This window comes from Lissotriton helveticus, chromosome 1_1, assembly GCF_964261635.1.
Source record: "Lissotriton helveticus chromosome 1_1, aLisHel1.1, whole genome shotgun sequence".
NCBI lineage: Eukaryota > Metazoa > Chordata > Amphibia > Caudata > Salamandridae > Lissotriton > Lissotriton helveticus.
The window spans coordinates 1,455,647,930-1,455,672,219 of NC_136057.1; positions in this window are offsets into that span (position 1 = coordinate 1,455,647,930).

A 24,290-nucleotide genomic window follows, 5' to 3' on the forward strand; every position below is an offset into this window, starting at 1 on the left:
GGGTGTGCTGCGACACCTGATTACAGTGGAGCGGGTAATGGTTTCTTTTATATGTGCAGTGAAGAACGGTGGTAAGTGATTTAAAAAGGGGCCAGTACTACTCATTCCAAGCCTTTATTCTTGAGTGACTGGACACCTTGTAAAAGTAGTGTAACACCTATGCCTAATTAGGTAGGCATCGGTGTTAAAGACGTATCGTGTATTAAAATAGCGACGTGTGCTATGTGAATTAAAAGGTCGGTCTACATGTTTCAACCATCAAGCAATTGTAGGTATTCGTCAGGACCAGTGATAGACCAGGGTGGTCCGCACACGCTAAGGTGCGTCCTGCCCTTGGTCAGTGAAAGTTGGAAACACAAAAAGTGTGTTTCTTGTACAAAATTTTTCTATCCCGGTCTGGAAGAAAAACTTGAATAGCGGAGAGATACCGCTTCACAGGCGTCCGGTTACCAAGGGCGATGCTCACTTATGGCTTCTGCTCCTCAGTCGGTAAACCTACTTGGTTTCCACAGCGGTACGCCCAAGGGATTGAATAGGGGACCGGGAGTTCCCACCCTACATTTCTGTTAAATACCCTACTCTCTCTCATTGTTTTTCAATAGCTCGAGTACCTTTGCCAAGAATGGCAAGAGGGAGATGGGACGGTAGTTGGCGGGGACCGAGGGGTCCGCGCCCGGTTTCTTAAGTATGGGGACAATGATCGCTGTTTTGAGTGGGGAGGGTACAACGCCCTGAGAGAGCGAGCTGTTAAGGAAATGAAGGGGAGGATCAGGGCAAGAGGAAAAAATGTGGCGAAGAATGTGGGAAGGACAAGGGTCTAGGGGGGAGCCGGATTTAACTAAAGGAATAATTGCAGACAGGGATTCCTTGGTAAGCAGAGGGAGGGCGCCAAGTTGTCCCTTAGGGGGGGGGGCACTGAGGATCTACAAAAATAGAAGAAGGGGGAGGGATATTTGCTTTGATGATGGCAATTTTTTGGATAAAAAAGTTGTTAAGGGAGTGACAAAGTTCCATAGAGGGGATGGGCTTCAAAGTGGTTCTGTCGGAGAATGCCAGGTTGTGCACAATCGAGAAAATTTCCCTCGATTGGTTCTCCGCGGCGAGGATTTTAGAGGAGAAATAAGTTGTTTTTGCCGCCAGGATAGCCTGTTTGTATTGGGTCAGGATGTTGGTAAACTCCAATCGTAGTAGGGGGCAATAGTTTCTCCTCCAGGCACGCTCCGCTCTGCGTACTGTTAATTTGATGGTCTTAAGGTCCTCATTGAACCATAAGTTTGCATCCTTCTCCCGCTTAGAAGTGACCCGCTTTAGGGGAGCGATGGAAGTCGCAGCCAGAGGTGAGCCATTGGTCGATGGACGTGACCTGGGCGAGAGTGGACAGCCCATGGAGGGGGGGGTAGGATGCAGTAAGTAGGGCTGATAAATGATCAGGGTCTACTCGCCCCCAGGCCCAGACCCAAACATTTTTAGGAAGTGGGGGTTTAACCGGGGAGTGGATGGGAAGGGTAAATGAAATCAGGTAATGGTCTGACCACGTACAGGGAGAGATGGATATGGACTTTACAGGGCAATTCAGAGACCAGAGCTGGTCTAATGTATGTCCTTTGACGTGGGTAGGGGCCTGGATATGAGATGTGAAATTTAAGGATTGGAGGGTTTCTGAAAATTCCTTAGAGGAAGGGCATTCTGCCGGGTCAGAGGGCCAAAAATTAAAGTCACCCAAGAGCAAAATGGAGGCATTGTTAATCGTAATTGTGGCTAAAACCGCCAGAAAGCTAGGGAGGAACAGTAAGGGTGATTGGGGAGGGCGATAAATGAGTACACAGGTGAGAGGAGGGGTAGTAGAAGTGGTGCGGATGGCCAGGTACTCCGTGGTGGCAATGTCCGGCAAAGAGAGAATTTGAAAAGGGACATCGGCCCGAGCGATGACCGCTACTCCCCCGCCAGCCCTACCGTTAGAGCGATCTGAGCGTAAAGCATTGTAAGGGGCTGGTAGGGTGGCCAAGAGAGCGGGGAGGGAATCATCGCAGAACCAGGTTTCTGTTAGAAACAGAATATCTGGTGAGTGGAGGTCTAGTAGCACCGACAGTTCGTGCGAGTGGGCTACAGCGGACCGGGTGTTCAAATAGTAAGCCGAAAAGGTTGCGGTGGATCCGGTATTATCAACACCTCCGGAGACGTTGGGAGAAGTATAATAGGGGACAGTGGTGGTGTGAACGGGGGACAGACCAAGGAGAGTAATACGGGAAAAAGTGGCAGCAGCTAGCGGCCATGGACCCTGGAGACTAAGCAATTTCGCCGGGGAATAGCTGATAGTTTGGGCAGAGTGGCGTGCCCCTTGCCCCGGCTGGCCGCGGGCGGGCGCAGACGGGCTTGACTTGTGCGCGACTTCGGCGCGAAGTCGGCGCTCCCGCTGCGCTCGTCCGCTGCGCTTGTTCCAGGTCGTCATTTATGTCTGGTTGCCGTGAGCCACTAGACCGCTGACCTGCACGGTGGGGAGGCAGGGCGGAAGTGGTGCAGGACCAGGACCAGGCAGGAAGTGTCGCTCATAGGCTGACCCTCCGCTCAAACGGCACACAGCCGGGGCGGACCGGGGTCAAGAGCGAAGATGAACAGGTAAGTTGCCAATAAGTTTCATAAAATGCGTGCACGATACTTGTACTCAGCATCAAACAATTGTTAAAAACATACAGGGAGCGCGATGTTTGCCATCAACATAGCGCGATCATAAAAACATACAAAGTGCCCAGCTCAACTCTCAGTCAGCTGAGTTGTGCCAATTTAAAAAATGAAATATCTCCAAATGTGAGAGCGCGCCAAAGCCTGCCCTCCGCTGTAGTCAGCCGTTAGTTATCTGACCATAGGAGGGAGCCGGAAGAGATATAGAGAAACAGGTTCTGCAGCCACTAGACCGCTGACCTGCACGGTGGGGAGGCAGGGCGGAAGTGGTGCAGGACCAGGACCAGGCAGGAAGTGTCGCTCATAGGCTGACCCTCCGCTCAAACGGCACACAGCCGGGGCGGACCGGGGTCAAGAGCGAAGATGAACAGGTAAGTTGCCAATAAGTTTCATAAAATGCGTGCACGATACTTGTACTCAGCATCAAACAATTGTTAAAAACATACAGGGAGCGCGATGTTTGCCATCAACATAGCGCGATCATAAAAACATACAAAGGGCCCAGCTCAACTCTCAGTCAGCTGAGTTGTGCCAATTTTAAAAATGAAATATCTCCAAATGTGCGAGCGCGCCAAAGCCTGCCCTCCGCTGTAGTCAGCCGTTAGTTATCTGACCATAGGAGGGAGCCGGAAGAGATATAGAGAAACAGGTTCTGCAGCCACTAGACCGCTGACCTGCACGGTGGGGAGGCAGGGCGGAAGTGGTGCAGGACCAGGACCAGGCAGGAAGTGTCGCTCATAGGCTGACCCTCCGCTCAAACGGCACACAGCCGGGGCGGACCGGGGTCAAGAGCGAAGATGAACAGGTAAGTTGCCAATAAGTTTCATAAAATGCGTGCACGATACTTGTACTCAGCATCAAACAATTGTTAAAAACATACAGGGAGCGCGATGTTTGCCATCAACATAGCGCGATCATAAAAACATACAAAGTGCCCAGCTCAACTCTCAGTCAGCTGAGTTGTGCCAATTTAAAAAATGAAATATCTCCAAATGTGAGAGCGCGCCAAAGCCTGCCCTCCGCTGTAGTCAGCCGTTAGTTATCTGACCATAGGAGGGAGCCAGAAGAGATATAGAGAAACAGGTTCTGCAGCCACTAGACCGCTGACCTGCACGGTGGGGAGGCAGGGCGGAAGTGGTGCAGGACCAGGACCAGGCAGGAAGTGTCGCTCATAGGCTGACCCTCCGCTCAAACGGCACACAGCCGGGGCGGACCAGGGTCAAGAGCGAAGATGAACAGGTAAGTTGCCAATAAGTTTCATAAAATGCGTGCACGATACTTGTACTCAGCATCAAACAATTGTTAAAAACATACAGGGAGCGCGATGTTTGCCATCAACATAGCGCGATCATAAAAACATACAAAGTGCCCAGCTCAACTCTCAGTCAGCTGAGTTGTGCCAATTTTAAAAATGAAATATCTCCAAATGTGCGAGCGCGCCAAAGCCTGCCCTCCGCTGGCAGTTTCTCTTCCTGCATCACAGGAATGTTCCTTTCTCGCTGCACACTGCTCCTCGGGTGCCTTGCACCTCACTCTATTGCTCCAGAACACAGCTCAGTATCTCTGCCACTCGTACCTGTGAGGCGATCCCATCGGGCCTTCTTCATGCCACGGGGGCCGCTCTCGACCTCGAGGGAGGGATCGAGCACTCTCCGCTCCTCCGGTCGCAGTCTCTGCCAGCCCATAAAGCGATAAGTATCACACCCAGTTGTACGATCCTCCCGGGCTCCTTGGCGAGGAAGAGGTGTGTTCCACACCGTCCCAGCTGCGTGCTCCGGGACCTCCTCCTATGACGCACACCCAAGGCCGCCTAGCCACATCTTCACAGCGTCTGAGTGGAGCCTGCCGTTTCTCGGCCTGCGGGGGGATTTTGTGGCAGCCGAGCACAGTTTTTGCTCCCAGGTGCACTCGGATGCTTTATTTTCAGTGTTTACCCCAGTTAACTTAATTCGAAAGCAAGATAATTACGTATGATTATTCCCGGGCCGCCAGAGCCTCACACGGGGGGGGACATCTTGGTTGCGGGCCCTCTAGCGACCCCCCAAGAATGCATTTATTTGGGGGGGGTGTCACACCCCAAACAACTCCCCGAGCCTATGCCCCTGGTCACCTGTAGGAAGCTGGGTTTCTGTTGCAGGAACCCCCCCCCTACAATTTTTGGCAGACTACAGATGCACTTTGACTTGATGTGCCCTGGGTACCTGCCAATCAGGTTCCCATGTCCTGTGTTCTTTCCCAAACCTGTACCTTGCACCCCCAGTTGGCACCTCTCTGGCCACATGTCAGTCCCTGGTAAACGGTACCATGGGTACCAAGGGCACTGTGGCCAGGGAAGGCCTCTAAGGGCTGCACCACTTATTGTGACTCGCTTAGAGGGCCTGTACCTTTACACACACACTGCCATTGCAGGCTGTGTGTTTTGGTGCAGAAAAAAGTGAAGAGTCAACATGGCTCACATCCCTGTGTGCCATGCCTACCACCCCCTGCCCTGTCATAGATCAGCCATCCCTCTAGCTGGGCGCACTATATCAGTGGTGTGTGTACAGGTGCATGAGCTCTATACACCTACAGTGTTCTTAGACATTGTAAGTGCAGTAATGCCATTAAGAGTATATGGTGCTGGGAGTTTGTCATTGGGACCTCCACAGCACCATAATGGCTTTACTGAAAACTGGGAAGTTTGGTATCAAACATTTTGGCACAATAAACCCAGGCGGATGCCAGTGTAGTATTTAATGTAAAATGCACTCATAGGACATTTCAGAGATGCCCCCTGAAAAACGACCAGCCTCTGGTGGGTTCCAAACCGGTACACACCAGCCCGCCACCATGAGACATGTTTCTGGACCCCTGGGGAGGGAGCCTTCGCTCCCTGAGCCCAGAAACAAAGCTTTCCTGGGCGGAGATGGTCAAACCTCCCCCAGGCCAGGAAGAGCCATCTGTGGCAGGTTAGCTTCAAAGGCCTTGCCGCCTTTGTAACGCAACCCCCAGCCTCTCCTGCTATCAGGAGCAGGCCCCCTTCCCGTCTCCCCTCCTTTTCGGCAGGAAGACAGGCGGGAATCATTAGCCCTGCCCAGAAGGTGTGCCCACCTCTGCCAACTCCAGGAGGGGGAGGCGAGGTGAAACCCACTCTTCAGTGCCTGCCATCTTGCAGATGGCAGGCCCTCTCCAATCAGGATTGGGGATTGTGCCCACTCCCCCACGTGAGGTGAGCACACCAAGGGTGTAGTCACCCTAAGGTCAGTAGCCCATTTGCTACTGACCTCGAGACTCCTAAATCGCCCCCCTAAATACAGTACTTCGGGGGCAGCCCTGAACCAAGAAGGCAGATTCCCAAAACCTACGAAGAAGGAGGACAAAAAAAGATTCCCAGCACAGGAGACTGCAGAGAAAAATTGACTTGGCCCCAGCCCTACCGGCCGGTCTGCAGTTTCCAGAGATCCTGCCCCAAAAGTTGCTGTGTCCTGCAGTCAGTGACCAGAACCTTGAGAGGACTGTGTAATAAAAATAAGAAGAAACTCTCCAGGAGACAAATTGAGTTGATCCGGTAAGAAGATCCTTTAATGAGCAGCCTGCAGTCACAGCGTACAATCCAGAATATCGTTTAACCGCACGGCAACCCTATTTAGCTAAGACGTCTTCATTCAAGCAACAACACACTCACGCGACTCAGACTTGCATGCACGCCTCAACATTCAAAGAACAACATACAGACACGCGGCACAAAACTGCATACATACCTCACGCGAACACAACACGCGACAATAACACATTTAAACCATAACGCGATGTTTATTGTTGTGAATGACGCGCGTGCGTACACGCGCGTCATTTCTAACAATAACCATATACTACAGACTGACTGTCTTCAACAAAGACCAGATCTCCTGTGAACAGCAGCTCTGTTCAAAAGAAACTCCCAAGACCGACTCTGAGCCTGCTGAGCACAAAGAAACCCAATGCCAGGAACCACCACAGCACCCGACACATACGCCCGAATTCAGATGGCCTACCGGTCCCAGCAAGGTCCCCCAGCACTCCAGAGTCTGAGTCCACCGTGGGTTGACCCCTCCAGGACTCCCTGATTTCACCTGCAGCCTCTGCACGGAGACCCTCCACCTCTGCACAGACACCCCTCACCTCTGCACAGAGAACACCCCAACAACGAGTGACCTGGTAAGGTGAAATCTAACCTCAAAAGACACCCCTGCATCCAGCTGCCCTGCGCCCTGGAGAAGAGAGCCCGAGATGCACCTACGTCCCCGGGCCCTCCAACTTACATGCCCAGCTGTTGCTTCCTCCCGTAAGTCTTCCTGGACCGAGCCTGCAGCCAAAATCCAAGATCGGCAACTCTCATTGAAAACAACAGGGCACCAGACGCCAAAACAGCAGCCTGAACCCAGCCTTCGCTGCGGGTGCACCTTGTGTGCTAAACTGGATCCCCTTTTGGCCTCAGCCTAACTACATGTGCTCAGCTCCCACACCTTGTGGACTGCTTGTGAGCAGCCACCAATCAGAGGCACCCTATCCCCATTGGATAACATTGAGCCTCAACACTCTGCACCCGGCCACCCTAGTGCCACAGAGGGTGTTCTGAGAGTGCATCCTTGACCCTGGGCGAACTCTGGTTCTATCCCCAGAATTCCAAATACCACAAATAAGTACTTACCTGCAAACTGTTAACTTCATTTTTCTCCATAGGAATACATTGACTGTTTTTCCTTGAAAATTGTTCTGTGTGGAGTTGGTTAGTATGAAACACTGAAAAACTGGAAATGTACATAAACTGGTTTACTTACCTTTTCGCTAGAAAATGTCCCAGTGTGATATCTAGGCATATTACACTGAGTAGAAAAAGTAACTTAAAACGTAATTTAAAAAATACCATACAAAGTATTCTGTAAAGTAACTGAATAGTAATTTCAAAACATTGACTTACCTGTAATTAAATGAACTGCATTTGAACCTGCATTCAACTGTAAAACATTGCGTAAGATTTTGCAAGCATTTATTTCACTTACCTGCACCAGGCTTGGCTTGGTTCAAAGAAATAAAATAACTTCATATTTTTTATACAAACAAATTGGTCTGAGTTCAGTCTTTGAGTGTGTAACATCATTTGCTGCCTTAGTGTGTACAACAAATGCTTAACACTACCATCTAATAAAGCCTTACTGCTCGCCCACACTACCAGAAATAGAGAGTAAGGTGCTATCTACTTTTACCTCTGCCTACCCTTGGGGTTCCACTGGACTCTGTGCACACTATTCCTCATTTTGGTATAGTATATACAGAGCCAGCTTCCTACATCACCCCAGTCCTGGACCCTTGGAGGTGGGCCTGAAGGTGCTCTGCCAGCCCAGCTGTGGTCCTGGGAAGCAGAACTGATCCAGCACAGCTTCACCAGAACCAAAGCAGTGCGATGTATCCCCCAAAGGCAGACCTGCATCACAGCTTGCAGTCTTCTCTGAACGCAGCTGCTCGTTGCATCCTCAACACAGGCCTTTGTATCGCAAGCCCCTTGTCAGCTGAATCCTCAACGGCGATACAGGACTCCGCATCACAATCCCACAGCTCTTAGGAACCACCAGTTCATGATGCATCTTTGACGCAGGACTTCACATCAAAAGATCCTCGATGTTGCAGAACTCTGCATCACTGCCCCACAGCTCCTCTGAACCGCTGCTGCATAATGTATCCTCAACACAGGATCGGGCAACGCTCTGCAAACCCAGACTTAAGGTACTTTTGTTCAATAGGCCTCACTTGCACCCTGTATCCGGCCCACACTCCATCACAGTCAGCCTGAAGTTGTGACTTTGTCTTGGCCCTGGCCCGGCACAACCAGATAACCACAGTTGGCATTTTGTGCTTTTAGGCACTATTTTCACTTACATCTGTTAAATTACATATCTCCAGTTCCACTGATTAGATTTTTGTCGCTTTGGTCTGAAATAAACTATTACATTTTACTCTATATTTTCTAAATTGGGGTGGGTTTTTTCTTGCGGTGTGTTTTCTCTGTATTTCGGTTTGAAGTGTTGCATAAATACTTTACACATTGCCTCTAAGATGAGCTTTGTACCAACCTACTTGAGGGTTAAGCACAGGTTAATTCTTTTTTTTTTTTTTTTTTTTTTTTTCAAAAACCTTTATTTTCACCATCAAAGTGTACACTGCTATTCAGCCAACAACCCGGAGGCAGGCAGCTTGGTTACTTGGCATTCTTTCATTCATACGGATCCATGATGTACACTCGTGCATTCACTTCGCAAGGTTACATAACTTTTAGTAGTCAACGCAAACAACTGTGAGCGAGTGTCGTTGAACGGCGAGCAGTGCTCCGCAGGGAATTACATGGAAATTACTATATATGGCAACTATTCAGTATAGCAGGTCGCGCAGCATAGGTCGCACACACACACATCTCAGTCTAACATGTACCCAGTCCCTCAGTCACTATCATTCCCCTCCGCCCCAGCCAGCCAGGTCACTAGCGGTTGCCATACGTCCGCTGGGCGCGAGCGCAGCGGCATCATGTCCCAGTAGGCAGTCAATTGGTCCCTACAATATACTGCAGATTTAATATAGTTGGATATTTTCGGCGGAGCCCTTTGTTTCCAATGAATCGCTATTTGCCGCTTGGCCAGCAACAACAGTAGGGCCACCAGCCTTCGGGATGCACTTGGTACCTGCATTACAAATCCCAGGAGTGCCACCAATGGGTCCGGGTGAAGCGGAGCTTCCACTATCTGCCCTATGTTACGGAACACTAACTCCCAATACCGGTGTATAGGCCCACACACCCAAGCCAGATGGTAGAACGTAGCCTCCTGCTCGCCACATCTCCAGCAAGATGCATCCGCCTGCAGACCCATCTTAAATAGCTGCTGGGGGGTGCGGTATGTTCTGTGTAAGTAGTTGAAATGTATGAGTCTCAATCTGTAATTGGGCGAGAGGTGTTCGAGCTGTGTGCAGCAGAATGTCCATTGTTTTTCCGTAATACTTATGCCTGCTTCCACCTCCCAGTGCAACCGTGAGTCTGTGTGGTACGGGTGTTGCATTCTGTGTAGCCCTGTAGATGCGCGTGATCAGCTTATGCGAGGATTTATTCGATAATATGTCCTCCAGAGCTTTCAACGATGGAGGGGACTCCGGGAACATAGGATATCTGTGTTTGCACGCAGCCCGCAGCTGATAGTAGAGAAGCAGTTCTGAGGCCGTCGGTTCAGACGACGCTATCATATTTTGTAGGGTAATGAAAATATCGCCCGGGTACAGGTCGCCCGCCACTCTAAGACCACACTCTTGCACTCTATGTACCACCACCGCATCCGTCAGGGGCCCTAGTAAGGGATTATTCTCCAATGGCATGGTCGGGGCATATAGCTCATTCACGCCCGCTCTTCTTGCGATACCCATCCACGCCCAACGTACCACCTCCACTGTATCTATGTCCTCTTGTGACCGTCTGTACTTCTTGTACACCGCTGCCTTTAGGGGGCAGGGCACAGCCACGTCAGTCTCAATTGCCACATGCGGTTGGTAAGGGATTGGGTGTTGCCAGTAGTGCAGGTATTGGGCCTGCGCACTATATGCATACAGCTCTAAGTCTGGGGCCGCCAACCCTCCCTGGTTGAATGGAAGCGTAAGAAGATTCCAGGCTACTCTAGGTTGTCTGCCCGCCCAGGCCAGTTCGATCGCAGCTGACCGAAGGTGGCGAAAAAACACCATAGTTAAGGGCAAGGGTATGTTCATAAACAAATAAAGAAATTTGGGGACAACCACCATTTTAAGGATGGCTATGCGGCCCGTTAGTGACAACGGCAGTGTCTTCCATTTCTTCACTTTGCTCTCAAACCACTCCACTGCCACCCCATAGTTCGACAGCCAAATTTCTTGTATAGAGCGGCTTATTTTTATACCGAGGTATTTGACTTCGTTGTCAACCCATTCTATCGGGAATTCCGTGCGACTTTTGGTTGTACTGTCCGTTAACGGCAGCATCGTCGATTTTGCCCAATTTATGTTTATACCAGTAAGCCCACTATAGCGTATCACCTCTCTCATCAGCGGGTCAAAGTTTTCCACCGGATTCATCATGTATATGGTGATATCATCGGCGTACATGGAAACAAGTAGGCCTCGCGATGTAAATCCAATGCTTCGCTGTGTGTGGTGTTGACGCAGGCTATAGCAAACAGCAACGGTGATAATGGACACCCCTGCCTAGTCCCTCTGGTGATGGGGATCGGAGCGGATACTTGTCCATTCACCCGCACTCGGGCAGTCGGGTTATTGTAGAGTATACTGATACGCTTAGCGAACATCGGGCTGAATCCCATGCGGGTAAAAAGTGTAAGCAGGAACTTCCACTCTAGGGAGTCGAACGCTTTAGTCACGTCCAAAAGCGCGGTAGCGGCCTGCACCCTGGGATCCAGGTAGTGTAGGAGCCCGAATAACACCCTCAGATTATGTGAAGTGGATCTCTCCAGCACAAATCCAGATTGGTCAGAGAGTGCTATTTGCGGCAACATGTATTTAAGGCTGTCTGCCAGTAGTTTCGCATATATTTTAGCATCTATATTTATTAACGAGAGCGGGCGATAGGAATCAGGGTTGGTGGGGTCTTTATCAGGTTTAAGCAATGTGATAATCATCGCCTCGCGCATCGACTGTGGGAGCGTGCCTGTTTCAACTGCTTCCTCAAAGACCCTGTGCAGTCTCGGGACAAGGATATCTGAGTATTCCTTATAGAACTGTCGTTAGCCCATCGGGGCCTGGCGCTTTGCCCGGCGGCATGCTAGCTATAATAGCTCTTATGTCATCTTGCGTGAACGGCAAATCCATATATTGCCTTGCCCCATTGTTAAACCACGCTAACGCTATCGTGTCCAAATATTCAGTCAGGACCTGGTCGTTTAGCGTCACCTTGGAAGTGTACAGCGTCTTGTAGTAATCAGTCATGACATCTAGTATGGCATGGGGTTCCCTCACCGTGTCACCTCCCTCATCCCTGAGCTCCAAAATATAGTCCATCCCCCTTGGTGCACGAAGCATGTTTGCAAGTGTCCGCCCTGCCCGGTCGCCCTCGCCATATCGTCGAGCCTGACCATCTTTGGCTAGAAAAGCAACTTCCCTGTCCGCCTTTTCCTGGTATTGTTAGCTTCAGTCAGAAGTCAGCACGAACCCTATCTGTAGGCGCCTCTGCTAGTGTAGATTCGAGTGTTGCTAATTCCGTCTCTAATTTATTCAGTGTGTCTCTGATCGATCTTAATACTCCTGTTTTCAGCGACAAGCAGTGTCCCCTGGTCACAACTTTGCAAGCCTCCCATAGTGTGCCTGTGGAATCTACGGATCCTTCGTTCAATTCAAAGTAATCTTCCAACCGGACTCTCAGCTCTTGTTGGAACACTTGATCACGGAGCGCCCGGGAGGGGAATCTCCAGCTGAATGGTTGGACAAATTGTGACGGAGTAGATAAGGTCAGGCAGACAGGTGAGTGATCGGACAATGAACGTGGCAGGTGGGTCACCTCAAGAGTGAGGGCGTGTATGTCCCTGGACAATAGCCAATAGTCTAGTCTGGACCATGCAGATCTGTGCGTTGTCAAACATGTACCCTCCCTGGTCCCTGGGTGTAATACTCTCCATGAATCTATCAATTGTGCATCTGTAATGATATCACCCAGTGCTACCGCCGCTCTAGGGTGGTGCTCCCTGACTGCCCCCTGTCTATCCATGGTGTCTGATAGAACAACATTGTAATCACCTCCCCACATAATAGCGGCAGGGCCACGTGCCTGAATTTTATGCCATAAATCACAGTAGAAATCTGGGTTGTCATCATTAGGACCATAGACATTCACCAGCATAGTTCTCATGCCACACAACGTGCCCACCAATAGTGTGAATCGGCCTTCAGTATCTTTGACTTCCGCAAATGTTTTCCATTGGAGGCCACGCTTCACCAGTATTGCCACCCCACGTGAGTAATTGGAGTATGAGGCATGCACAATCTCACCCCATCTGTTGTGCCTAAGCAAGTGTGCGGCATTCGCGGTCAGGTGCGTCTCTTGCAGGAAGCATATGTCTATACCCTTTCTGAGTAGGAAAGCTTGCACCAATCTAGTCTTTCTCCTGTCATTCATGCCCCTCACATTCCAAGTGAGACATTTTATGTGTGTCAGAGCAGCAGTAGTGAGATGTATGTTCCCCACGGCGTGTCAGCACTAAACAGCTTCCCAACCACCCGCGGCCATGCGGACATCGTTGCGAGTATCGACAGGCTCCCCAGCCGCAGCACGACCAGCCAACCACCACATCTTTCATGGTCGGTTTCCCTCCTAACGCAGTCACTCGCCTCACAAGACCTGTCGCTCAAAATCAAACATACAACAACAAAACTTCCCAAAATCAGATCATCGCAATCCCCACCCGCTCCAACCCCCCAATTAGGTTGTGCAATACCCCCCCTATTCTCCTCCCCAGCTACCCAAGCACCCTCAAATGTCTCTTTCAACAACAAAGAATGGGAATCATCCCCTGGGGTACGCAGGTCGGACTCAGTCTATCCCTGTACTCTTGCCAGGGCGATCGAGCGCTGGCCTGGTTGTGACCGCTCAAGGACCCTTCCCCCACCCCCTAGAGCATGAATGAGCCCGTCAACTTATCTGTACATGGCGAACACACAGTACTTCAGGCAGGCAGTCCGGTCGCCAGCTTATGCCCACAGTTTGAGTCCCAGTGCAGGTATCGCAGCTTTTCAACAGCAATCATTCAATGTCGCTTAGTCTCTCTTGCGTTTCCGGTTCCTCAGCGGGTGCCTGATTTTTGTGATCCTTTGCCAGTTGTTTCGCATATTGAAATGCAGCTTTGGCGTCCACAAAGAAAGACGGCCTGCCCCGGGCCCTGCACCCGTAGTTTCGCCGGATATATTAATGAATATTTGGTGCCTATTTGCTGGAAAATTTTCTTCGCCGGTACAAATTCTCGTCTGGCAGCTTGAACCTGCATGGTGAAGTCCGGGTATATCGCGAGTTTGTTGCCCTTATATTGCAGATCCTTCATGTCTCTCGCCATACGCAATATCGTATCTCGGTCTCTGTAATTCAAGACCCGCGCAATGATGGGACGGGGAGGTGCGCCTGGTTTGGGCTGGGGCCCAAGTGTTCTGTGTGCCCTTTCCTCCAGGAACATCTGTGAGAGCCCCGACCCGAACAAATCTGTCATCATCTCCTCAATATAGAGTTCCATGCGGGCAATATCCGTTGATTCCGCCACACCCGTGATTCGGACGTTGTTGCGCCTCGAGCGCGCTTCCAAATCCTCATTCTTCTGTTGGATGAGCGCCAGCACTTTGTCCATGCCACGGATTTTTTTGTCCAGATCAGTTTGAGTTTCCTCCGTTTCAGTCACCCGTGTTTCCAGCACCCCAACTCTCCCCTCCTGTTTGTCCATTCTTTTGGTGATACTGTCCATGCGTGCGGCCAGGTCATCCATCTTCTGGTCAATGCACTGCAGGCTACTTTTTAGTTCCTGGAACATAGATTTTATGTCCACTGTCTGCGAGCCACCACGGTCGTCCTTCGACGGTTCATCTTCCGGCGGGTCTTGACCAGTCGCCTTCTGTTTGGTTTTGTCGAAAGTGAGTCTTGGTTGCCTCGTGTCCGGCTTGCCCATTATCTCTCACCAACGCAGCCTTGAGGCGGGTATAATGGTGTGCCAGTGGTGTAGGACTAGGTATGATCCCAGCGAAATACAGCGTCTAACTGTTCCAGCAGCAATGGTCCGTGCACCAGGTCGTCCGCAGGGCTATGGTCCGTGCACCCGCAAAGGACGGCACCAAAACCTATGCGCTCGGGACGTCAGTGCCCCTCCGAGGCAGCCACTCGTCGCAGCTGGGCTTCTCCTTCAGAATTAGTGACCCACAACAGCGCTCCCAGTGATTCAGACCATTTGCAATCCCAGGGGGACCTCACTTGTGTGTTATTGCGACTGAGCGGGTGAGGGTCAAAATGGCCGTTCGCATTCTTTTCCCGCTTCGTCCCCAGGCGCTTCGAGCAGACGGGCAGCTCCGGGTCCGATCCTACTTTTGGGCACCCGGGATTCGGGATAGTGTGTGCACTACTCCCTCAGCGTAGGACTCCAGGAAGTATCCCGCTGACAGTATTCAGCCGAGAAGCGCCCGCCAACAGTCACACGACTACAATCAACATGGCCGCCAAGCCGCACCTCGCCAAGGAGCCAGGCCTGATGCGGTGCCGCAGTACAGGAGTATCTCACGGTGTATAGTAGGGCTCTATATCTGCTCGTGTCTAACTGCCGGGGACCAGTCCAATTCTCACTCCAGCAGTCACCTCCGCCCGCAGCCTGTGCTCCGCCGCCTATCTTCAGTGACTCTCTGTGTGCCTGGGAGCACGATGGGGGCTTCCGGACCCCGACGCCCTTCACAGTACCTGTCCTCGGGATCCAGCGGAGCGCTGTCTGTGAATCAGACCTCCGGCCACTCCGATGCTTGGGTCTCGCCGTTAGTCCGGTGCCGCAGGGGCCTCACAGCTATCTATACGCCCGCCCTCGGCGCAACGCTGGTCTCCCTCGGTCTGAGGTTGTACGCCAGCCCCCGGCTTCAGCTTTCACGCCAGGCCTCTCCTCCGATCGCGGTCCGCTCGATATTTCTGCTCGTCGGAGCCAGCGCCAGGTCCCAAATCGTCACCAGGTGATCTCTGCAGCTTAATGATAGCCCCTGGGGGTGGAGGGTCCGAGTCTCCACACCAGAGACGCCTATAAATGCCGGATTGATTTGCTCGATCGGCGGAGCTGCGGTTTCAGGCAGCCATTCCGCTCTGCAGCCAAGCCACGCCCCCAAGCACAGGTTAACTCAGGGGGTTTGCTTTGGTTTCTCCCCGACAGATTGTGGTTGTTGCTTGAGTAGGATTTCATCCCCCTCAACCTGTAACCCAATTCCAAACAAATGCTAAGTACAGCAAAACAGGTCTGTGGTTGCTTGGGATTCCTTCTGAAGGATGCCTCATCTGTCAGTTCGGGACAGACTGTTCCCATAAGGAGCTGCTGTTAAGGAAAATATTAAAGGCAAGGAAACTTCAAGCAGACAAGAAGGCTCACCACCGCAGACATTAGAAGGGAGCATTGTAAGATTCTATGTGGTTAAAGATTAAAGAGCAGTACAAGCCAGGCTGCACGAGGACACAGACGTAAGGGTGGGGGTTTAGAGTAAGGCAGAACAGAAATCCAGTAAGTTAATTAAACAGAGAAATATAACTAACAAGCCATGAAGAATTTAAGCACGAACAGCACGTACCCCCGCCCCCCACTTGTTTGTGGGGAAATATGTGCTCAAAAGGGCAGTTTGAGTCAATAGTGCAGGTGACCAGAAAAGATCTGAAGAGAAGTGGAATGAAGAACTCACCCCAGAGAAAAGGTTAACGGTCAATGAGCTTCAAAGCTCTTTTTAGGGTTGTACAATAAGGAGAACCAATCAGGGGAAAGCACAAATTCAAGACTACAGTTAAACAAGCATTTACAATGCAACGGTTTCGCCTTAGCAATGCCTCGGCACTGCCAGGTCGTGCATCTAAGGATGGAACGAGTAGTACAGAAGAATTCACTTTAATAAACTACCACGTTTACTTCGACTCAAGGTGAAGATTTTAGATGCAGTTGAGAGGCACTGGTCATGGTCCCCACGCAAGAAGACAAACTAACCTCCTACCTCTGGTTTTAGCTACAGGTGGCCATAAATGCCAGTTCCTGCTGTGCTTATGATAGCTACGTCCCATAACATTTGATTTAATGGCCACACTCAGCTTTATTGATGTGGTTCCCCTACTCTTCAGTGCCAATCCAAACGCATTTGATAACCCCCTGTAACCAGGCGGCCGCAGAGGGACTTTGATGGGGCCATACTGTTTCTGGTAGAACCGTGTTAATGATGACAGTGAACTGCACAACGCTGCATGGTAAGTATCGGCCAGAGAAATGACTGGAAATGCAACAGGCCAAAGAGGATAGAGCGATTATTAAGGAAGAGGGAACTGATACGGGGCACTGAGGCGTGTGTCCTGGTATATCCAGAAGCCCATCGGGCTGAGGGACGTGTGTCTGTCGTGCGCGCACCCTCTATTCCCATAGCAGATATTAAACGGAAGGAAGGACGTGTCTGCAGCTGTCACGCTTCCCCACCCGCCCCCGCCTCCTCTCTTCTGCCCTCTCAGGCACTCTCCTCCCGACTCCCACAAACATTCGCTCATGCTGAACCGGATAAGTGATGGCGGTGGGGCCAGAGTTCAGCTCCACCTTGAACGGCGGAGCTAAAGGCCACGGGGCCTGTGATCAGCGAGATGAGTAATAACGCCTGGCGAGCCACGCTGCATTCAATCACAAGGAGCGCCCGGGGCTGCGCCGCCTCTGGAGGCCCCGCCGCTGGACACTGCTCTGACAGCCTGATCCAGGGACCGTGTGTAAATTAGCAACACGTCCGAGGCGCGGAGATTCAGAGTTTACACACATCTTAAGACAGCATTGCAGATGTTATCAAAGCGCAGCAGCTCGCAAGCCCAGACCTGGACTGCTATACACAGATTAGAACGCTTTTGTCTTTGTTGCAGATGTCTGTGGTCCTGTTTCAAATGGAAAGTATCCACTCCAGTAGCATTGCAAGGGCTGATATTTCAGGGCTGCAATTATTTTTGACCTTTTATTTCCATAATTGAAGTAAAACCAGCATGGGGAGGGTGAGCTCTGTACACATCTTCCCCTCCACACGGACAGCGGGGGGGGGGGGGGGGGGGTGGTAACGGACGGAGGGGGGGGCGGGAACACAGACAGCGGGAGAGGGGGCAGGAACGGACAGCGGGACATCACGCAACCCACCCCTGCAAACGACGCGTTAAAAATGGCCAACACAAACATTTTTTTTAAAACACCCGCCCACTGCCGCAGGACGTGCGAAAATGGGCAGGATGAGAAAAAGATCGACGGAACGCCCGCGAATCGCCTCGGACCCTGACGGACAGATCTCACTTCCAATGGCTAGCCTCCATTTATGGAGCTAGCCAATGGAAGTGAGAGGCGGTGACCAAGCCACATACTCTTCTCAAAAGTTTTCGCCTGCGCCGAAAAGCTGCCCGGCGCAGCTTTCGACGAGGCGAAACCTAAAAAAAACAGCCCCAGCAGTAACAAGTGAAGACTCGAAGTTTTGGACTGAAGGAGTCAGAGTGAAAATGTGAGAGCTGGGTGCAAGATCAGCCCAGGAGCTGAAGAGAGCATGGTCCAGATCCAGAGTTGAGACGAGCCACAAGTGTGTGTGAATCTGCAGGTGTGTGTGCGCTAATGTGTCTTTCTGTAATACACAGCATGCAACTATGCCTAGTGTTGAGACCACTGAAAGTATATTTTGACCCATTAGGGGTTCACCTCTGGCATAACTGTATCCGTTCAAGGGATAATTACCATTCCGGAGGGATAATGGGCATTCTTGGTCTGGCATACTCACTTCAGACATTAAGAACACGCCAGGCCTAATTTTTAGGCATACGTGTTATGATAGTGGCCACTCCTCGGATTATACTGGGCATACTATGGGCATCATGATGTCCAGCCTTGGAATAATGGTGGGCACTATTGGTATACTACAGACACCCACAGTGTTAGGATTTAGAAGCCTTGGACTTTACTGCATAGACAAGGGTAGCAGAATAATTCTGTGAGGTATTTGTACATCTGAGGATGGATAGAAAAATGTTTATTTTCCTTAAACTTTCCAGAAACGAATAGTCTGACGAAAACAAAAAAGGTAGTGTTTGCTAAATACCTTTGAAGCGATTAGTCACCCGAACAGCTCGAGTGTTTACTGCTGATAGTACTCCTTAAACTGATCGCTAGATTAACGTAAAAAGACGATACTTTTACAGACATTAAATTTGTTATTCACGCTACAGGATTTTTTCTTGAGCAGTAACAGTTCGCACTATAGAAAAGGCTGGAGACCCACTGACTATATAGACCGCAGATGCACATAGTTGGCTATAGCAAAATAATTGTACGAGTCCATCTTCAAACCAACTTTAGCGCTGGAACCAGCTGTACTAGTGCTTCCTCCGAAAAATGGTTTTAACTACTGTACTTTTGAGTGTGTGGAAGCAGTAACATTTTTTAAATGTTTGCTAAAAAAGCAGGAGAAAAGTGAGCAAAAGCGGACTGGCCACCTTAAAGGACATTGTTGAGAGACTTGGCAACCAATAGTAATAAATTACGTCAAAAGCGGTGCCTTTCATTTAGGTTGATAGTGGGAGACTATGCCTGAAATTTAATAAAAAAGGACCAACAGATCCCTACATTTTTCAGCCCATGGTGAGCATGCAGAATCAAAATTAATATTAAGGTCGCCAAGTAATACTAAGTGTGTCAGAACTATAGCTGTGGTCAACATTACGGAGGGATTACTGGATTCACTGGTGGCTGAAGTGGGTCTATAAACCAAAATTATTGAATAAAGACCCTGCAGATTTTCTATTTTGTTTAAGGAGTCTCAAGGTCAGATGTTTAACACGATCTCATATTCATACACTTCAAGGAATTTTCGCCAAAAATGCCGCGTATTTTGCAAGCTGCCAGAGACTACTAAAAAAATTAATTTAAAAAAAGGTGAACTTTCCCTCAAATCGGTTTTTCGGTAGTATGCTGGAATATTTTTTACACAGGAGCCACACAAAGTTGCCTTCGTGTCCCAAACGAGAAAGGGTGCAAGGAAGTGTTTAGAAGGCTGAAATATAATGGTTATATTTTCTTTTATGTCAACAGATTAGACAACAAGGGTCGAGACGATTCATCCAAGTAATGATTTTACGTGATTACTACTTTAATCAATATGCATGAATGCTAGGGAACTTATTCTATAATGCACTTTAAACGCGAAAAAATATGCAATGCACGCGTACTTTGAGGCGGTAAGTGAACCCTCAATGCGCACTAAACGAATATGCATTTTAAAAAAAAGATTGGATCACAAAGTTAGCTAAGGATGCAAATACATGCTTGTGAGTCAAACACCAGCCTCGTTTTTAGATCATGGGAACAAAAACGGTCACGTTCTTAGTTCACACATCTGGTAAAATACTAGATTAAAAAGTAATCATAGGCAGACGATGCTCCTGAACTAAGTAACAAACACTAATGTGCACGTGAGACGGTCCTTTAGAAGGACCTTTTAGCCTGGATCTGGCTCAACTTGAGATCCCATTGCAACCTTGAGCCCATAACGAGCCGAGCCTTCATGTGCCTTCTGCCTGCCACCATCGCTCTACCTTTATGGACAAAAAGGTGAAAATAGAACCTTAACGTTTGATAAAAAGGAGAGACAAGTAGATACCCATTCAGTGAATGATTTGTACAAAGTGGAACCAGAACACTTGGATTCATTGCGGCTTCCCCGTAACTAAATTGTGTGATCTTAGGCAGATATTTCTTTTTACTTGCTTTTTCCTCACTATTGCATATATAAAAACGTGAAAACAGTCTTGCCTCCTAGTTCATTAATAGCACTATTGCCAGGGTGGGGGCGGGGGCAGAAATGGTCATAAATTCAAGAAAAAAGCTATCATTTTGATAAGTACGTCTCAGACAGTGTTTTCATGTGATTTATAATGTTGCAGCTTCCACTTGTTCAAGAAGTATGATTTACTTGGCGAACGTGTTTGTGTCTCGGCTCGTGCACGGGCTCTAAGAACCACCCAGACCCTTGGCTCGACTCTGTCTTGGCTCGCACTGTTAATTTGTTGGATCACTCACCTCTAAGTCGTGGATTTGTCTACCTACCTTCCATGAGATCATTCATAAGTTATTGTCCGTTTACTCCCTCCAAGTTCCATGTTTAACTTTCCAATGATGTGTTCCAAGGGAATAGTCCCATTGTTTCCCAATGCCAAAGGACTGGGCGTGCGCTCCAGCCTTCCGTGGGTGACCTTAGGCCTGACTGACATGAGCAGTGGTTGTCTGTTCCATGCCCTGAATACATTTCTATGACGTTTATCACAAACAACATTGTTTCTTTAATTATGGACGAAATGAAACTTCGAGTAGGAGAAAGGTAACGGATATATTTATATGTAGAATGTGTAGAACTCTGTCATGGAGGGCCACCTCTCATAGCTGCCAAGGTTTCGAGTTGCTATGTGTGACATTTTCTGAATTTCAGTGTGATTAGGAGTGACATTTCAATGACTATGAGTAATACTATCTCGAGAGCAAAATAAAGCAATAAATAAGAGTGAAATATATAAATATCTGAATTTACAGCTATTTGAACAAGAAAAAGATTTTTAAACTGCTGCAAAGCACCACTAGAAATTAGAGGGCACTAGTACCCTAAAGCTGGGCAGGACGGCTCCCCAGCTGTAGAAATCTTGTTTGTTTTGGCTCCAGGCGCCAGCCATGGCGCTATAATGAGGCAAATTGCATGCAGCCTAGTCGATTAGTAAGGCACCCCCTCCCTCCCGATGCTGTTACACTACTGCAGTATTGTGTACTTACGTGTCATTGCTGAAGGAGGGAGACACTGCTTGGTTCACAATATTTCCTAGAATTTATGAGATTGTAGGCAGCCCAGAATTAATCCAATTTTATAAGTAGCAAGCGTAACTATATACCTGGCAGACATGGACGTGAGAGAGCCGTCTATGCTGAAATAAGTGTAAAGGCGTGCAGCGGTAAAAATCAAGTAATTTAAGGCGCTTGTACTGCAACTCCTGCTGCTTGCGACGGCGCTCAGTTGGACAGTCTACCCATTGATGGGCGATAACCTAAGTGACCCTGAGTGAGTGTGGGGCTCTCACCAAGCAAGCTAATTCTGGCACCCATCTCATACCTTTGAAATTCCCGCCTATCCGGACCTGCAACCTGGCTACATAGAGATGCTAATAAATAATTGGACTCTGCAAGGATTGTGTTAATTCAAGGTGACGTGGAGGGTAATTTTTAACAACGTCTTGCTAGGGTGGACACTTTAAACTTCAAGAAACCCTTTGTTGCCTGTCCCACGGCATGGCCGTGTGAACCCAGCACGTCCCCAGAGTGACTAAATTAAGTAATCACTTACTGCGCCCGGGCACTGCTTCAATAAGTGCTCACCAGCTGCACAGTGCGTGAGTGGTCTGCTCGCCTGCTCTCCACTCCATCGCAGCTGCCACGGTCCCGTGAGTCGAGAGCCCGGCCCCAGTCGTCGGTAATCGCAATGTTGATTCATTTCATTTCAATTTTAACCATGGTGGTGCGAGCGGAACTACCATTTGCAGCACAGAAACTTTGCTGCCTGACTCCTGCTGCGCCACCGGCGCCAGCAGGACGTGACGTATACGGCTATCCAAAGTCGGCTGCTGACACTGGGACCGGGTGCAAATCAAACATTGTAGCACAATCACTGTTCAGACAGACAGCCACAGCATGCCTGAGTAGCACTTTTCCACACTACAGCTTTACATTACAGGCTAGCGTTGGAATTAGCAACGCTATGTTTTCCGGGGACAGGCAAAAATGCCAATGCATTTCAGTTGGAATTCCTCATTTGCTGTCAGGCCAGGGTAAAGTGTTGAGGGGGCCCCCTGGAGAGCTCGGGCCCCCCCCCGCACTGCGTGAGCTGCGGGGGCCTTTGTTACGCCCCTGGGGGGCCCCGGAAGAGCCGGGGTTTAGAAGGTGAAAGGCTCAGCCATGCGGAGAGCAGCGGAACACGAAGACCTGTGAAGGCAAAGGGAGGGGCTGAGAGGTACAAAGTGAGCCAGCTAGAGACAGGCTGGAGCGAGGTCGGAATAGATATTATTAAAGCCCAGCACAATACACCAAGGAAGTTATTTTGTAGTTTGGAAATCCTGCCAGGGGGCCGCCAGTGATACATCCGAATCCGATCCTCGGCTCGGTCGGTCGTCGTGGCGGCCCCTCGGGTTTGGCGGCCCTGTGCAGGTGCACAGTTTGCACATGCCTTGGGCCGGCCCTGTCCGGCGGCTGGTGCGCGGTGCTCCTGCGCTCGTTACCTGTGTGCGTTCCTGTTCTGTCCTCGGCGGGCCGGTGCAGCGCAGTCCCTGGTTCTCACAGGAACAGCAGGACCCAAGCGGCGCCTCCCTAGCTTGGGACTTAATGACGCCGACGCACATGCAAGAGCCGTATGGGCCGCACACGCCGAGCGTCCTTCGACGGAGAAAGAGTGGCCACTAACGCAAGCGTTACGGGCCTAGTAGAAAAGGGACAAGGACCCAGTACGAGTTAGCGTTTCCAAACATGTAGAACAGCCGAATACACAGAACAAGGGAAAACAAGTCAGGTCCCTGGCCGCGCTGTGATTGGCTGACGTCACGGGGGTGTCCCGGCCGGCAGCCAATCACAGCGCGGCCCTGGAATGACGTCACGGGGGTGTCCCGGGCCGGCAGCCAATGGCAGCGCGGCCCGGGACAAAGGGGCGGGGCTTAAAAAAAGCACCAGAAACGCCCCCGAATCGCGTTTTCGAGAGAAAACGCGATTGACAGCCTCTGCCTCCCAATGGCTAGCCTCCATTTATGGAGCTAGCCAATTGGAAACAGAGGCTGTCCTAACCTCACTATTAAAAACAACAGATTTCGATCTGGGAGGGGCTTCGCCCCTCGCCAGGTTACGAAACCTAAAAATGCAGGTGGCGAGGAGTAAGTGGAAATGTATTAATAACTTGCATGGACAGGACCATACCGTGTGATTGTTTCTGACTTTTAAAAAAAAATTTAAATATTGTGCTTGAAGTCATTGTGGGTTTTGTGCTTATATGGGCCTGCCTGCGAGCAGTCAACTGAGTTCGCCTTCAGCTCTGCGGGGTTGACTGACCGCCCAGCCGTTGATGATTAAACCTATATTGTGTTGCCAACAGACTTGTGCCTTGGTTTGTTCTCAGTCAACACTGGGACAGAACTGATTTGTATATGGTGTGTCTGTGTCTAGAGTAGTATGGAATGTGAAAAATGTACTGGCATGTGGCCCAGAGCGTCTTGCAGTGGCTGAGATGAATTCAGGATTTCTATCCCTCACTGTAATATTATTGTAGTTGATGCCCAAACTGTGATGGGAATGCCCAGAAATGGGTCCCATACGCACTGTGCCATAGGACTCAAGCTACACCCTACAGACAAGCCTCTGCGGAGTTGACTGACATCCTGGCCATTGATAACCTATATTGTGCTGCCAACAGAATTATGCCTTTTTTTATTCTCAGTCAACCTTTGGCAAGCCAGCCAGGATTCCAGTTTGTCTTCACGGACTGCTGTCGATGGAGAGCCACCTGCCCTGATTGAATAGACTACTGCGCAGACAAATAAGGTAAAGACACAGGGGGATATTCTCAAGAATGTGTGATAATCATCGCAAAATCACCTTAACGCAACTTTGCATATCGCAGTCTATAGCGGGAAAATAACACCATGTTAACATAATATTCACAACCCGGCGGCTCCATGCAGTAGTCCCTCGACACCGTGTCAAATTATGGCGTTAAAATCAACGCGACACCGCAAAAATAAGAAACACGAACGCAAAAAAGTTCCGACGAGGCCAATCGCGATAGAAAGATCAGCGATAACCAGT